Here is a 17,253-nt window from a genome sequence, read left to right on the forward strand (position 1 = left end):
CTATTGATCCATGAAGTTGAGCATTAGGTTAATGACTCCCAAACCGGACGATTTTAGGGCATTTGGTGTTCAAACACCCCTAAGGACTTACAAGGTCAAATCAACTAGGCTACAAATGTAGACAACCTTCATCTAATCATTTCCCACTTTTCACCTTTTGGGAGAAATCCTCACTTTTTTATTTGCTTTTGCAACCTTTTTTTTTTTTTTTTTTTTTTTAATCAAGTTATTAAACTTAGAGTTTGGGCCCTCTACTTTTCGGCGCGAGAAATTCAGTGTTTGATGAGGCTAGAATCCCAGCTACTTAGTGAAAAGGGGTTCTTATCCACCTTTATCAAGAATGAAAGCTTTCAATGCACTACTAGTTCAATTGGGATATAACCAATTCAATAATCAACAAAGCATGTACCCCACAAATGAATGCTAGTGTGCGTCTGTGCTAGTGCAGAATCTTAGAGTGAATCTCAAAAGAATCACAAAATCAGGATAATGTGGACCACAAGTGCAAGCAAGATATCAATCTTTCAAAAAATTTACTCTTAAATGACATTCGTAAAGCATACAAGGAGTATTGGACTCTCAAGTCAAGCAATTTTTAAATTTTAAGCAATATAGTTCTCAAAAGATCAAAATCATAGCTAAGTTAGATCTCAAACTCAATCATGCATTTAAAACTCCATTTTAAGTAGAATGCAACAAACACAACTTACCCCAAAACTTAAACCACACATTGTCCTCAATGCGTAATCAGAACAATGGAAAAGATGGAAAGCGTATACCATGATGGGAAAAACATGAAGCCCAGTCATGATCCAATTCAAAAGACGTCTCTTCCAAACTTAGAATCAATAATCCACACTAGCAAACTCACATCAAATAGCAAATGGGATAAAAATAATCAAAACATGCATTCTAAGGCAATATAACCCCAGATAACAGAGAAATATGAGATCAAGTCCTAACTAAAGCATGAAAGTCTACACATAAGGGCACAATGGTGAATCAATTTTTTGTATTTTTGTATATATATATATATTTTGAATAAACAAGAATAGATAAAGTGCAAGAAAAGCAAAGAAATAATAATGGAAATGAACATGTATTATATAAGAGATAAAAGACCCAATGTGTTATGTGGGTGCTAAGTTTAACGTCTCTAGCTAGATAGAATGTTACATTAATTTTTATTATTTTTTTTTTAAATTTTTTTTTGAAATTTAAAGTGCAAAATGAAGTCAAAGTCAACATTGAACAAGGGACATAGATCGATCAATTTAAGATCGATCTAGAAGAGACTCTGATTGATCGAACATGTAAAAACCTGCATACAAGTTCGAACGATGCAACAGAGAGCTGATTTTTAGGGGATTTAAAAAAATTTCTAAGTATAGAGCTGAGATCGATCCAATAAAAAGTTGGATTGATCTTAGAGTTTTTAAATCGATTGGAAATGAAGCTCGTACGATACACAGAGAGGTGAAATATGCAGAGATCGATCGAAAAGTTCTTAGATCGATCTAGAATGCAAATTCCTACGATACACAGAGAACTGATTTATGCAGGAAATTCTTGCATGATGGAACACAGAGGTGATTGGATGTAGGGAAGGAAGTTCGATCGATTGAACCTATTATGAGATCAATTGAACAGATAAAACTTTACATTTTGCATCACAACACTTAAATATTTTCATAAACAGGATCCACTAAGTGAGCAGCTTCCCTATGTCTTTGAAAGACTTGCCCTTCTATGTAGGGTTTCAATCTCTGCCCATTAACTTTGAAAGTGTTCCCATTTTTCAAAATTTGAATTTTAACCACCTCATGAGGTGCAACGGATATGATCTCGTATGGACCTTCCCATTTGGTTCTCAACTTCCCCGGAAAGAGTTTTAATCTAGAGTTGAAAAGCCAAACTTTTTGACTGGGTTCAAAGGATTTCTTCACAATATGCTTGTCATGAAAAGCTTTAGTTCTCTCTTTATAGAGTTTAGCATTGTCATAAGCATTGTGTCTCAACTCTTCCAATTCACTCAATTAGAGTAACCGATTCTCTCCGGCTTTATCAAGGTCAAGATTGAGCTTTTTAACCGCCCACAAAGCTTTATGCAGCTCAACCGGAAGATAGCAAGGCTTTCCATATACAAGTCTATAAGGAGACATCCCAATGGGAGTCTTAGAAGCTGTCCGGTAAGCCCACAAAGCATCATTCAATTTCCGTGACCAATCTTTCCGGGTTGTGTTAACCGTCTTCTCAAGAATATGTTTAATCTCTCGGTTTGACACTTCTACTTGCCCACTTGTTTGAGGATGGTAGGGTGTGGCCACTTTATAAGTAACAGAGTACTTAAGAAATAAGTGCCTCATGAATTGATTACAAAAGTGTTTTCCTTCATTACTTATCATAGCTCTTGGCATATCAAAACGAGCAAAGATATTAGATTTAATGAATTGAATAACCACGGAATGGTCATTTGTTTTGGTAGCACAAGCCTCCACCCACTCGGAAACATAATAAATGGCAACTAGAATATATTGAAAACCATAAGACATAAGAAAAGGACCCATAAAATCAATGCCCCATATGTCAAAATTTCAACAACAAGAATATTAGTCAAGGGTATCATGTCTCTTCTAGACATTGATCCCATTTTTTGACATCTCTCACACGACTTGCAAAAATTGTAAGCATCTCTATGGATGGTGGGCCAAAAGAGCTCACTTTGAAGAAGCTTCAAGGCGGTCTTCTTTGCACAAAAATGCCCACCACATGCAAGGGTATGACAAAACACAAGAATGCTTGGAATTTCACTCTCCGGAATGCATTTTCTCACAATTTGATCCGAACAATATCGATACAAAACAGGATCTTCCCAATAGTAATTCCGGATGTTGGCAAAGAAATGGTTCTTTTCGTTCTTTGACCAATTAGTCGGAAGCTTACCAATTGCCAAATAATTCACAATTGAGAGATGGTCGGCAACCACATTTTCGGTGCCTTTCTTGTCCTTGATTTCAAAATCGAATTCCTGAAGAAGCAAAATTCATCTTATTAAATGAGGTTTTGTTTCTTTCTTTTTCAAAAGATGTCTCAAAGTAGCATGATCCGAATAGACTACGACTTTAGAGCCTAAGAGATAGGATCGAAATTTATTAAGAGCTTACACTACAGCAAGTAATTCTTTCTCGGTAGTGGAGTAATTCAATTGAGCTCCCGAGAAAGTTTTGCTTGCATAGTATATGGCACATGGAAGTTTTCCTACTATTTGCCCCAAAATTGCTCCCATGGCATAATCAGAAGCGTCACACATGATTTTAAATGGTAATGACCAATTGGGAGGTTGCATAATGGGGGCAGATGACAATAACTAGTGCAATTTATGAAAAATATCAAGGCATGTTTGGTTAAAGACAAAAGGAGTTTCCTTGGTGAGAAGATTGCACAAGGGTTTAGCAATTTTACTAAAGTCTTTGATGAAACGACGATAAAAGCCGGCATGACCTAGAAAGGAGCGAACCTCTCTCACCGTAGAAGGTGGAGGCAATTTAGAAGTGAGCTCAACTTTCGCTTTATCTACCTCAATCCCTCTTTTAGAGATGGCATGACTCAAAACAATACTTTCTTGAACCATGAAATGGTTCTTTTCCTAACTAAGAACAAGGTTTATTTCACGACATCTTTTAAGCACTAGATTTAAATTTTTGAGGCATGCATCAAATGAAGACCCAAAGACAAAAATCTTCCATAAAGACCTCTAGATACTTTTCTACCATGTCCGAGAAAATTGGGCATCATACACCTTTGGAATGTGGCAGGGGCATTGCACAAACCAAATGCCATCCGTCTATATGCAAATGTGCCGAAAGGACAAGTGAAAATGGTATTTTCTTAGTCTAAGGGGTCAAGGGCTACTTGATTGTAACCCGAATAGCCATCAAGACAACAATAATATTGTTGCGCAGCTAATCTCTCTAGAATTTGATCAATGAATGGCAAAGGAAAGTGATCTTTTCTAGTGGCAGCATTCAATTTGTGGTAATCAATGCATATGCGCCATGAATTGGTGGTACGCTTAGAGATTTCCTCACCTTTTACATTTTCAACCACTGTAATCCCCAATTTCTTGGGACTACTTGAGTTGGACTTACCCATTTGCTATCAGAGATCGGATAAATTATACTAGCATCTAAAAGCTTCACAACTTCCTTTTTAACCACTTCTTTTATGTTTGGATTTAATCTCTTTTGGGTGTCGCTAAAGGGTTTTGCATCTTCTTCCATAAGTATGCGATGCATGCAAATAGAAGGATCAATTCCTTTTAGATCTGCCGCACTCCATCCTATAGCTTCTTTATTTTCTTTAAGCACATTCAAAAGAGCATTCTCTTGATCTTTTTCAGGACTTAAAGAAATGATAACCAGAAGAGTCTCTTTTGGGCCTAGAAAGGCATACTTAGATTGGAAGGTAGAGTTTTTAGCTCAAGAGTAGGTGGAGAAATTAGAGATAAGATCGGTGGAGTGCTAGCGAGTGAAGGAAGAGGTTCTTTTGGAATTTTCCAAGGTGGAAAATCCAAGCTCGCAACAGATTCCATTAAATCATTAACTTCACTCATTGACTTTTCATTGTTAAACCCACAATTCTCATATATTTCAAGTAAACAAGATGCAAGAGGATCCTCGGAGATAAGGGATGAAAGATTATCCTCGGTTGGATTTTTTACAATCATGGAAGGAATGGATTCGTCAACAACTTCATCCAACACATCTATAAGACAACACTCGTCTTCATCTATGGGATGTTGACTTGCATTGAAAACATGAAGCTTAACCATCATATTACCAAAAGAAAGGTCCATAACCCCGGATCTACAATTAATGGTTGCATTTATGGTGGCAAGAAATGGCCTTCCCAAGATGATTGGGATATGGTTGGTAGGATTAGCAACCGGTTTGGTATCAAGAACTACAAAAATCAACCGGAAAGTAAAATTTGTCAACCTTGATGAGTATGTCCTTAACTATGCCCCTAGGTGTTTTGATGGATCTATCGGCCAATTGAAGTACCACTGAGGTTGGCTTCAACTCATTTAACCCTAATTGGACATATACGGAGTAAGGAATCAAATTAACACTCGCTCTTAAGTCAAGAAAAGCTCTACGAACTTTATGATTTCCAATCACACATGAAACGGTCGGAGCATCGGGATCTTTGAACTTAGGTGGAGTGTTATGTTGGATGATAGAGCTCACTTGCTCCGTGAGAAACACTTTTTAGGGCCTTGTCCCTTACTCTTCCTCTTTTGTGTGCAAAGATCTTTCAAAATTTTTACATAAGGTGGAATTTGCCTAATTGCATCTAAGAGAGGAAGATTTATGTTGACTTGCTTAAACACCTCCATCATGTCATAAATCTTTCCTTCTTGCCTCCCAAATGGCGAAGTTCTTTTAAAGCATATGGAAATGGAGCTTTTGGCTCATAAGATTTTTTAACTTGAGGGAATGATGAAGAAGATTGAAAATTCCGATTAGGAACATTTTCATCCAAGAAAGTAAGAATAGGATTGGGAATGGGATGGGTGCTAACTTTTGGTTGCACCGGTTCATTATCTTCACTTGGTTGTTCAACCTTATTATCAACTTGTCTACCACTTCTCAAAGTGGTGATTGCTTGCACTTGCGCATGGGAAGAATAACCCAATGCAGGGTTTGCTTTCACACAATATTGGGCTTTTGGATTCCTTTTGGGTTGGATAGGCAATTTACCAATTTGTCTCACATTCAATGCACTAGCTATGGTCCTAATTTGGGATTCAAGCTTCGATATCGATTAAGAATGAGAATGTAAAAAATTGGTGTTCATTTCTAAACTACCGAAAACCACCAAAACCTTATCTTAAAATGTGGAATTACAAGAGAGTGCATGAGGATAATGAGAACAAATTTGAGACTTATACATGTGAGGATGTGAAAAGTGATTCATTCTTTGGTGATGAGAAGAAGACACAAATCCTTGGGATACTCCATCCCTTTTATGAGGTGAAATATATTTACTTTGAAAGTTTTTAGCTTGACAAGGACTTGAATTCTCATTCCACACCGGAACATAAACACTTGAGTACGGGTGAGCAAATGTAGCATTGACTTGTTCAAAGTGTTCATTAAACACATGTCCATGGGGACAATTGGAAGTAATATGCAACACACTTGAACATGTCATGCAAGGCTCACAAGGATGATAAGTATGATGAAAATGAGATGATTTAATAGCCGTTTTTTGACTTAATAAAAATTAATCAAGTTTTTGAGAAAGAGTTTTAACCTCGGCTACAATCCTCCATTGGACTTTCAATTTGACACATTTTCAAAATTTTCTTCTTTTCATTAGAACCATGGTCAAACCGAGAAGTGTGATATTTATGAAAAGAATTTTCACTCATTTTCTCAAAAAGGTGCCAAATGTCATCTTCATGTTTTCCAAAATATGAACCTCCACATGATGTATCAACTATGTCCTTATGAATGTCAGATAGGCTTTCATAGAAATATTGGATAACTTGCCATTTGGGAATACCATGGTGTGGACATTTTCTTAGCAAGTCATTCAATCTCTCCCAAGCCTCATGCAACAACTCCCCTTCCCCTTGAGAAAATTCTTGAATTGAGATTCTCATTAAATTGGTTAAACTCACGGGGTAAATTTTTTTCAAAAATTCATTTTGCATTTGCATCCAAAATGTTATTGAATTTGCCCCCAAATTGTTGAACCAATATTTCACTTTATTTTTAAGTGTGAAAGGGAAGAGAAGTAGTCGAAGGACTTCTTCTGGAACATTCATATATTTCATGGTAGAACATATTTTAAGAAATTCATTGAGATGCTTATATGGTTCTTCATCATCTAAGCCATAGAAGAGTGGACACATTTGAATCGTTTCTGGTGTGTCGCGGAACCAAAGCTTGCAAAGTGTGCTAAGATGAGTGTGGCCAAGTTTTACATTTTTAAATTGCCACTACTAACACTACCACAAATGTAGCAAGGGAGAGTAGGGATTGTCCCAAGGGATTGGTGGGTCGTATTGGTTGTGGAATAAAGATTAGGGTTAGTAGGTCGAGTGATCAAACGATTGGTTGGTGATTGAATTACATTAAATACAATTTAAACTAAAGTAAACAATAATGTAATAGAGAGAAAATGAGAGAGAGAGAGATCTTGGGGCTTAGAGGTCACCATTAAGTATAGTTTTTCTACACACTTTAATGAATGATTAATGAGGGGAAAACATGTGTTGCAATATTGGTGTGTGTGTGTTTGGTTGACTCAATTAGTATGGATGACCCATGAAGTATATATTATCTAATCAACTTAGTAAAAAGCACAATATATCAAACTAAGCCATTAATCCTTCCATTAAGCTCACAATCCAAACACATCAAAAGGTTAGAGACATATGCTACTTGCATTCAAAACCATGGAACATCAAACAACAAGCATGGATTGTCTTCCCATCTATGAAACTAAGGCAACTACACTACAACTATAATATAACTAAGCTAATAACATGAAATTAAACTAATTAAACTAAAAAAGAGGCATAATCCATCAAGAAATGAGTATGAACCATCAAATAAATCACAAGAGCATTCCATTAAGCACTATGTCTTGACAATCTCTAGATCCATAGCATCAATACACATAAACATGTATCAATAACACAAAAGCTAGAGATAAACACATAAACATCTATTCTAGCATACATAGACATATGTATAAATTGAAATGATCAATTGGAAGCATTAAACCACAAAAATCATTGAATAAACAAGATCTATGTATATATAAATGTCAAAACATGTATTACAACACAAATCCCCTCAAAAATACACAAATCAAGAAGTAGAAAGCATGCTTAGGGCTAACTTTAGCCCCAAGAGGATGTCTAGCCACTCATGGATGTGCTCCTCCAATCCTTAAGGGCTATCTCCATGGTAGAAATTGCTCCTATTCTTGGTGGATGGAAGAACTCTCCAAAATATGTCTCTAGCCTCCTCTCTTCTTTTTTTGCTCACTAAGAATATCATATGGAATTGTGTCTAAAGTCCTCCTTATAAAAGTGGCTCATAATCCTTATATAGGTAGGTCAAATGTCACCCAAAATAGCCTGGGCTCGTACACCAATATTCCTCCAATGATTGGACTATGAGACAACTTTTAATGAGCTAAAAATTGAACTTTCTCGCACTTAGGGAAGTTCGATCGATCGAACCACAGCTATGATCGATCGAACATGGCTGAGAGCTATCGAACTTTGGCTAGATTGATCCATCTTGGCGACGCCTTTTTGGATAAAGACAAATCTGAGATATTTTCGAGATATTTTTGGGAAAGAAACAAAAGTGGTAGGTGGGGTGGTACAACTGGATAAGATGGAATCTTTTCGATCGATCTGAAGAAAGTTGGATCGATTGAACATTGTGGGATCTTTGGATAAGGACAAAATAGCTTGGATCCATCTTGAAGTGCTGAGATCGATCAAAGTTGGATCGATCGAAGAAATTCCATGATCGATCAAACTTGCTGAATTTTCACCCTTTGCTCCATTTTGTTCCACTTTGCTCCTTTCTTTGATTCATCTTAAAATTACTTCAATTATGCTCTTATTTTACTGAGTTAGCTTATGAAATCAATCTAAAGCAGGAAAAGAAGATAGATAAAGGTCCTAGAATACCTAAGCTTAAAGGGTTTAAATGCGCACTTTTCAGAGCTTATCACACCCCTAAACTTAAATATTGCTAGTCCCTAGCAATGAACTAGAAAGTAAAGGAATGAAATGAACAACTATATAAATATGAACTAGAAAGCAATAAATGGATAATGCCACTTTCATAGGGAACACGATTGCACTTAGCACATGCAACAAGCCTTTTAAACCCCTAAGTTACCCCTAGTGGATGAGTGAAGTCTCATGAGGGTTTCTAGAAATGATACCCACAAACATTAAACTCATTCTTTCAAAAGAGGCACCAATATTGCAAACAAGCATTGGGAAAAAACTACCTCAAGTATGCAATTTTTCAACCATTTCTAAGCAATCTCCCAAAATCTCAACATCAAGAAAGCAAATATTATCCTCCACACATCAAGAAAATGATCATGCAAATCAAAACAACTCTAGAATCCTTTTGAGTGGACCAACATCAAATATGTTGCTATCTAAGCTAACTATAGAAATGATCACATCCTTACCCTCAAACTAGCACACAAATCTAGAACCAAACATCAAGACAAAGAGTGGACCTTTTATTTAAGCTTTATTGTTCTAGGTGCGCTTATTCTTTTCACTCAAATTTTTTTATTTTTTATTTTTATTTTTTTTTCTAAGGATCAAAGATGGAAGCATGGTGCAATGTGTTGATCTATTAAGTTTTCTAGTGATTCATGAGGTCGAGCGTTAGGTCAATGACTCCTAAACCGGATGGCATTAGGGTATTAGGTGTTCAAACATCCCTACAGACTTACAAGCTCAAATCAACTAGGCTACAAATCAAGACAACTTTCATCTAATCATTTCCTACTTATCACCTTTTAGGAAAAATCCTCACTTTTATTGCTTTTGCAACTTTTTTTTTATATTATTTTTTATCAAGTTATTAACCTGGAGTTTGGGCCCTCTACCTTTCGGCACGAGAAATTTAGTGCTTGATGAGGCTAGAATCCCAGCTACTTAGTGAAAGGGGTTGTTATCCACCTTTATCAGGGATGAAAGTTTTCAATGCACTACTAGCTCAATTGGGATATAACCAATTCAATAATCAACAAAGCATGTACTCCACAAATGAATGCTAGTGTACGCCTGTGCTAGTGTAGAATCCTAGAGTGAATCTCAAAACAATCACAAAATTAAGATGATGTGGACCACAAATGCAAGCATGATATCAATCTTTCGAAAAATTTACTCCTAAATGGCATCCGCAAGGCATACAAGGAGTATTGGACTCTCAAGTTAAGTAATTTTTAAATTTTAAGCAATATAGTCCTCAAAAGATCAAAATCATAGCTATTCATAGACCAATCATAGAAAATCCCTCAAATACACAAGTCTTGCTAAAAATTTTAAATTTAAAGCAAACACTGCAAAGTACACCATTACCCCCAAACTTAAGTGGGACAGTATCCTCAATGTGCATAGAGAACAAAGGGAAAGAGTATACCAGTGCAACTAAGGCAAAGAATAGCCGGGAAACTTGGGATTAACTGTGATCCTGAAAAGATGGCACTGGGATAAAACTCATCAGATAACAAAAGGGATAATAATAGTGCACAGTGGACATGTAAGTGTAAATGGGATAGTGAATGAAACTAGTGAGAGAGGAATAAGGGTGGTCCTGAAAATTTGAGCAGTACTCTCTCTCACTGAAGTCACTGGGATGCACCTGATGGAGTCAATCACAGACAGATATATCAATACACATATATGACATCCAAAAACAAAGTATGCATAAAAGAGAAATAAAGTATAGTATAGTACATCCAGTGTCTAGGCTAACAGACTGGCCGCAAGTATATAACAGTAGCAAAAATATGGCAGATATCACAGATATATAATAGGAGAAGAAGATATGAAAATATCAAGTGGAGGAGGAAGGATGGGTCGGGCATGCTCTGTGGATGTCTCGGGATAGGTCACGTAATGTAACTATGACATCCGTACGGAGGGAAGCAATGTCAGCTCGAACAGCGACAGCATCAGCTCGAATGGAGATAGTATCTGCTCGAATGGAAACCACGGCATCCTCCAGAGCCTGAAGACGCTCTCCAAAACTGGGTATCTGTACTGGGGCCTAAGGTGTAGCTGGATCTGGAGAATGATGATCCTGAGCCTGCTCTCGACATGAACAAGCGACCTAATCAGAGAATGATGCTGTGGATCCTCTGCAGGATACTGCTCTAGATCTATGTCTATATGTACAGTAGCCGAATCGACTGCTACATCGTTTGCTGCCGGCTTTGCCTCTGCTGCTGCCGCCTATGCCTCCATCTCCTCTTTCTCTGTTGCTGCTACAGCATCCTCCTATAGGCCCTTGATAAGAGCCTTGTATGTATTATCCCAGTCCTTCTTCTTGAACGAGCAGGCCCCAGACTCAATATGCTCCTGTGGCTGGAAGGGATAGCGCTGGTCTCTCAGAATCTATGTGATGAGATGGCTGAATGGAAGGAATTTAGCCCGTTTGGGCTTCTCCTTGCTGATGTGGTCTACATATAGCTTTATCATAACGCTCTAAATGAGTGCTGGAATGGACAGCCAGTGCCCTGTGTAGAAGGCATATAGAGCTGTCAAAAAGTCGCCGTGCCTCTGTATCTTGTGGCCGGCCATGAAAACATTTCGGAATAGCACCGAATCAAAGAACCAAAGGTCATCTGGCAGATAAGTCCGAGTGGCAAAAGTCTCATCATCTATATAGTGACCTATGAGTACCACGGCCATGTCTGCATAAAAAGGCCTCCACAGAGTAGGATATGTAGTCTGGAGATCGGGAGGGCAGACATGTGCACATCGGCATGATCTGGATAGAGTGTCCATAGTAATATTGATGGGGTAGCCGTCAATGGTAGTCTGCAGCTCCGCCAGGTTACTCGGGGCAGGTCGGAGGTTCTGGAAGAACATCCAAACTAACCTCGGGTACACTGGGTATGTAACAGGGGCTAATATGGCTGAGATGTCCCTCCAGTCTATGCCATCATATGCGGCTCTGGTAAGAACAGACCGAGAGAAGAAGTCTATATCAAAGATCGACTCATGCGTCACTGAAAGGAGTGAGTATCTTGGCAATGGTCGGTCTAAATCCTGGGCTAGCTGAGCTGGTGGTGGTGATGGAGATGGTATATGCTCAGCCTCAGCCTGAGCAGAAGATGATGCGTCAGTAGAGGAGTGTAATCTGCTGTCAGAAGATGACTGAGATGCAGCTGGTGAAATAGATGGCTCCTGAATATAAGAGGGCTCTCCTGGCTCCTTTGCTCTAGGCCTCACTCGCCTCTGATATTGTCGCTTGGCGACAGTCTTTACGCGCTTCATGGCCTGCAAAAAGAAAAAGAAAACTTGTAAAGGAAGTCAGTGCCAGCATAAAGAATTAAAGCACAGTATAGAAACATGTATGTCAAGTAAGATAGACAAACAGGTTAAGAAACATGAATCTATGCAAGTCATAAGGAATAAGTGACATGCTGTGAAGCATGCTAAGCAGTATAAGTATGAAATGCATCCAATGTGGAAAACACAGGCATTGGGCATGTATAAGATAGCATGGAACACAAGAGATGATGTGTGAAGTATGTGATGCAAATCTGTGAAGTTCGATCGATCACAAAAAATGTGAGATCGATCCAACTTGGATTAATCTGAAATGAGTGAGATCGATTTCACTCAGATCGATCTGAGAAAAATGTTCGATCGATCGAACTGGCATGAAGAACTTGAAAAGTCACAGATCTGTGATGTGGAAGGCATGGGGGCCTCCCGAGCAAGCTCGTAGGCCCCTCTACATAATAAATCAACAAATTTGGTCACTTTCCTTGGCCCGTGACCCCCAAAATCAAAATTAAAATCAAAATCCTAACAAAACCGATATATACATATATATACATATATAAATAGAGGTTCAAAGTTTCATAAATGGCAAGAATCATCATTATAACATCATAGATCTAACAGGAAAGCATGGATTCATGAACATGAAGCTTGAAATCAAAAGGGAAGAACTCAAATCTTACCCAAAACTGAGAGAGAAGTGGATCGAAGGAGAGAGAGATGAAACCTGAGATCCGAGATGAAGAAGAGAGATTCAGGCACGATGGAATCGCCGGAGCACTCACCGGAAGATGGGAATAGTAGGGTTGCAGCGGCGAGGGGAAGCTAGGGTTTTCTGGATCGATCTTTGAATCGATCTGAAATAACCCTTGGCCTTTATTTTTTAGAAATTCTCTCTTCAGTTCGATCGATCGAACTGAAATCTTAGATCGATCGAACTAGTATCGATCTCTCCTCACTAAAAGACAAAATTATTTTTGAAGCTTTTGAATTTTTGAAAATTAAAAATCAAAAATTAAAAATGAAAAATATTTTTTTTTTTTAGATTTTTGAAAAATAAAACTAAATAAAATAAAAATAAACTAAGTAAAATAAAAGAAAACAAAAGAATTATTTTTTTGGAATTTTTGAAATATAAAATAAAATAAAAGAAAAGAAAATATTTTTGGGATTTTTGAAAAATAATAGACAAAAGTAAAAAAAAAATACAAGAAATAAAAGTATTTTTGAAAACTTTGAAAACCCTTTTTTTTTTTTTTTTTTTTAATTCAGAATAAAATATTTTTGGAGTTTTTAAATTTAAAATTCAAAACAAAAGTCAAATATAAAGTCAAAACTGTAAATCAAAGAACCGAGATCGATCTCTCCAAGATCGATTTCAGAAAGAGTCAGATCGATCGAACATGCAAAAACCTGCAGACATGTTCGAACGATGGGACAGAGAGGCCTTTTGCAAAGGGTTCAAATTTTTTTCTAAGTGTTGAGACTGCAGATCGATCCAAGATAAAGTTGGATCGATCGAAGAACTTGTGATCGATCAGACAGAGAGCTGAAATATGTAGGTTTCCTTTGCACGATTGAACAGAGAGGTGATTGGATGCAGGTATGGAGTTCGATCAATTGAACTTCCTTGGAGATCCATCGAACTGATGCAAAATGTCCATTTTCAACATGAAAGTCCATGCAATCCTAATCACAGTGCCTAGCAATGCATATGAACCCAAAACAAATATCTAGACTTCGTAAGAAATGAAATTTAAGATAGGTTTGATGGAGGAATAGGGTTGTGACACCCTACGAAATGCACTAGTCTTTAACGTCTCTAGCAAGACGTTGGGCTCTTTTAGCCCAGATCAAACATCTTGTAGTGCATCCCTCCTTGATAGGGTGATAAGTGCTTTGAACTCCACCCAACAAATGGTTCCCTAGAGAACTTGTTGGATTAGGCTCAAAAGAAATTTTTGGTCCTTGGTCAAAATGATCTTTGGGCTTCTATGCCCTTTCAAAACAATATTTTGAAACAACTTTCTTGGAATTCAGGGTTGAAGATAAACTTTTTTAAATTTTGGTTTCACACAAAAACTCTATTCCATCACATTCATGGTTATGATATTTCTCTATAACATTCACTTCTTCATGCTTGTCAAATGAATTGGGGGTCGGATTGAAGATATTCAACTTCACGTTCATGTGGCCAAATGAGATCTTCATTATCCCCGTCCTACAATTAATGTTGGCATTCGCGGTTGCCAAGAAAAGACGGCCAAGGATAACGGGAATTTGGCTCTTAGGATTTGGGACCGGTTTCGTGTCAATGACAACGAAATCAACGGGGAAGAAGAATTTATCAATTTTGGTCAATACGTCCTCAATGATACCCCTAGGCTTTTTGATGGATCGGTCGGCAAGTTATAAAACCACCGACATCGGTTTCAAGTCTCCTAAGCCTAATTTGACATATACCGAGTATGGAAGAAGGTTAACACTTGCTCCTAAATCAAGGAGAGCCCGATTAATGATATGATCACCAATGATGCATGAAGTGGTAGGTGAACCGGGGTCCTTAAAATTTGAAAGAGTGTTATGCTGCAGAATTGAGCTCACTTGCTCAGTTAAGACCACTTTTTTAGGTGCTTGGCTTTTGTTCTTCCTCTTTTGGGTGTAAAGATCTTTCAAGAACTTGGCATAAGCTGGAATTTGCTTGATTGCATCCAAAAGCGGAAGATTGACTTTCACTTGCCTAAACACATCCATGATTTCATTTGTCTTGGCCTTTTGCTTGTTAGTTGAAATGGATCCTTTTAAGGCATCCATAAATGGAGCTTTTGGTTCAAAAACCTTTTCAGAAATTTTCTTTGAAGTCTCTTCAACACAAAAAGTTTTGAAATCATTTTGCAAATCACTTTTCTTCAAATCAGTTTTCAAATCGCTTTTCAAATCATTCTTCAACATTTTCTCATTCGAATGGTCATGCATATACAATGAAGAAGGAATAGGATGTGAAATGGGACGGGTGTCAGCTTATGGTTGCACCGGTTCATTCTCTTCATTGGACATACCCACTTGGTTGTCCACAATCTTCTCACTTCTCAAGGTTGTCACCGCATTGACATGCTCAATTGTGTGACCTTCCAATGGGGATTGAGTTTCCACAACGCATTGTTGCTTTAGTGGGGCATTCATAGGCATCTTTCCCTTCTCTCTTGCATTTAAAGTACTAGCTATTTGCCCTACTTGGGTTTCTAGCTTTGCAATGGATTGAAAGTGAGAATGAAGCAATTGAGCGTTCACCTCCAAAGTGCCTAAAGCGGTCAAAACTTTCTCCTCAAAAGTGGGACTCTTAGCATTTCCTTGAGAATATGATTGATTTGGAAAATGAGAATTAGAAAATTGGTTTCCTTGTGATTGGTATGGTTTAAATCCTTGGGATCCTTGGCCTTGCATTGGAGGTGGAATGTACTTCCCTTGAAAACCACCTTGGGAAGGGTTTGAGCCTTCTTTTTGGCTTTTCCAAGAGAAGTTCGGGTGATTCCTCCAACTAGAATTATTGTGATTGCCATAAGGATTGTTCCCTTGATTAACAAATGTTGCATTGACTTGTTCATGATGCTCACTTTGAACATGTCCATGGGGACAATTGGAAGTAGAATGTAAAACACTAGAATAAGTCAAACATGTCTCATTAGATGTATGATGAGAATGGTTAGGGAAGGAAGATACTTGATTCGCTGAGTTTTGGTTGATCAAGAATTGATCAAACCTTTGAGTTAAGGATTTCATCTCGACGGCAATTTCATTAGAGTGGTCGACTTGATGTAAGCCAACATTCTTCCTTTCACTTGAGTTTCTACCATTCTTTGAATATAAAGATCAATGTAAAGAATTTTCACTCATGCTTTTATAAAGACGCCACACGTCATCCTCATACCTATCAATGTAAGAACCACCCATGGAAGTATCAATCATGCCCTTATAATTGTCTGATAAGCTCTCAAAGAAGTATTGAACTAATTGTCATTTAGGCATGTCATGATGTGGACACTTCTTAAGCAGTTCATTGAATTGTTCCCATGCCTCATGAAATGTTTCCCCATCCCCATGTGAAAATTCTCGAATTGAGGTTCTCATGGCATTGGTCTTAGAAACCGGATAGTACTTCTTCAAGAACTTTTGTTGCATTTCTGCCTAAAAAGTTATTGAAAAAGGCCTAAGATTGTTGCTTTGGTGGGGCATTCAAAGGCATTTTCCCTTTCTCTCTAGTATTTAAAGTGTTATTTATTTACCCTACTTGGGTTTCTAGCTTTGCAATGGATTGAGAATGAGAATGAAGCAATTGAGTGTTAGCCTCTAAAGTGCCTAAAGCGGTTAAAACTTTCTCTTCAAAAGTGGGGCTCGTAGAATTTCCTTGAGAATAAGATGGTTGATTAAGAAAATGAGAATTATAGAATTGGTTTCCTTGTGATTGAAATAATCTAAATCCTTGGGAACCTTGGCTTTGCATTGGAAGTGGAATGTATTTCCCTTGGAAACCGCCTTGGGGAGGGTTTGAGCCTTCCTCTTGGTTTTTCCAAGAAAAGTTCGGATGATTCCTCCAACTTGGATTGTAATGATTGCCATAAGGATTGTTCCCTTGATTAACAAATGTTACATCGACTTATTCATGATGCACATTTTGCACATGTCCATAAGGACAATTGGAAGTAGAATGTAAAACACTTGAACAAGTCATACATGTCTCATTAGATACATGATGGGAATGGTTAGGGATGGAAGATACTTGATTTGCCGAGTTTTGGTTGATCAAGAATTGATCAAACCTTTGAGATAAGGATTTCATCTCGCAAGCTATTTCATTGGAGTGGTCGACTTGATATAAGCAAACACTCTTCCTTCCACTTGAATTCCTACCATTCTTAGAAGATAGAGTTCGATGCAAAGAATTCTCACTCATGCTCTCATAAAGACGCCATACGTCATCCTCATGCCTATCAATGTAAGAGCCACCCATGGAAGCATCAACCATGCCCTTGTGATTATCCGATAAGCTCTCAAAGAAATATTGAACTAATTGCCATTTGGGCATGTTATGATGTGGACACTTCCTAAGCAACTTATTAAAGCGTTCCTATGCCTCATGAAATGTTTCCCCATCCCCGTGTGAAAACTCTCGA

At 37.7% G+C, this 17,253-nt stretch overlaps 1 pseudogene; it reads left to right on the forward strand.

Moving 5' to 3' along the window:
• Positions 1-16,106: 16,106 nt before the first annotated feature.
• LOC132275762 (small nucleolar RNA R71) lies at positions 16,107-16,205 on the forward strand (annotated as a pseudogene).
• The last annotated feature ends 1,048 nt before the right edge of the window (positions 16,206-17,253 follow it).

The sequence above is a fragment of the Cornus florida genome, unplaced genomic scaffold, assembly GCF_030987335.1.
Source record: "Cornus florida cultivar Cherokee Brave unplaced genomic scaffold, ASM3098733v1 CherokeeBrave_3.0.0_Hap2_Chr09, whole genome shotgun sequence".
Classification (NCBI taxonomy): Eukaryota; Viridiplantae; Streptophyta; class Magnoliopsida; order Cornales; family Cornaceae; genus Cornus; species Cornus florida.